We start from the raw sequence: 520 nt of genomic DNA, 5'->3' as shown, positions 1-520 counted from the left end.
CATCTCTCTCCTCATGCACAGCTGCAATTCTTCTCGTAGAATTTCTGTCATTCGACCATTGATAACTATTGGAGGCCATCTCTTCTATCACACGATAAGCCTCCCTTGTATTTCTATGGAGAAGACATCCACCTGCAGTAGCATCCACCATACTTTTTGTTAGACCAGTCAAACCATTATAAAAGTGAATGATTTGCTGATCCTCCGTGAAACCATGTTGTGGACAATTCCTGAGCAGCTCACGAAATCTTTCCCAGGCATCATGAATAGTCTCATTTCCTAGCTGGAAAAAGTGAGAAATCTCCGCAATGATTTTCTGAGCTTTAGAAGCAGGAAAGCATTTTGCCAGGAAAGCTCTACACAAATCCTCCCATCCAGTAATAGCACCTCTGTCCAAACTCTTGAACCACTCCTTCGCTCTGTCCCTGAGAGAGAATCCAAACATCTTCATTCTGATGGCATCTGGTGGCACTCCATTCTGCTTAATAGTGTCGCAGATATCTAGAAACTGAGTAATGTG

The 520-nt window shown here is 43.1% G+C and overlaps 1 non-coding gene across 1 annotated transcript; it reads left to right on the top strand.

The window, feature by feature from the left end:
• Positions 1–209: 209 nt before the first annotated feature.
• On the top strand, positions 210–316 carry LOC131002114 (small nucleolar RNA R71). The gene has a single exon (XR_009094190.1). It is a non-coding gene; the product is annotated as a small nucleolar RNA R71 (small nucleolar RNA).
• The last annotated feature ends 204 nt before the right edge of the window (positions 317–520 follow it).

The sequence above is a fragment of the Salvia miltiorrhiza genome, chromosome 8 (assembly GCF_028751815.1).
Source record: "Salvia miltiorrhiza cultivar Shanhuang (shh) chromosome 8, IMPLAD_Smil_shh, whole genome shotgun sequence".
In the NCBI taxonomy this organism is placed as follows: domain Eukaryota; kingdom Viridiplantae; phylum Streptophyta; class Magnoliopsida; order Lamiales; family Lamiaceae; genus Salvia; species Salvia miltiorrhiza.
Note: the sequence above shows the minus strand (reverse complement) of the source record. Positions and strands in the feature narration are given on the sequence as shown.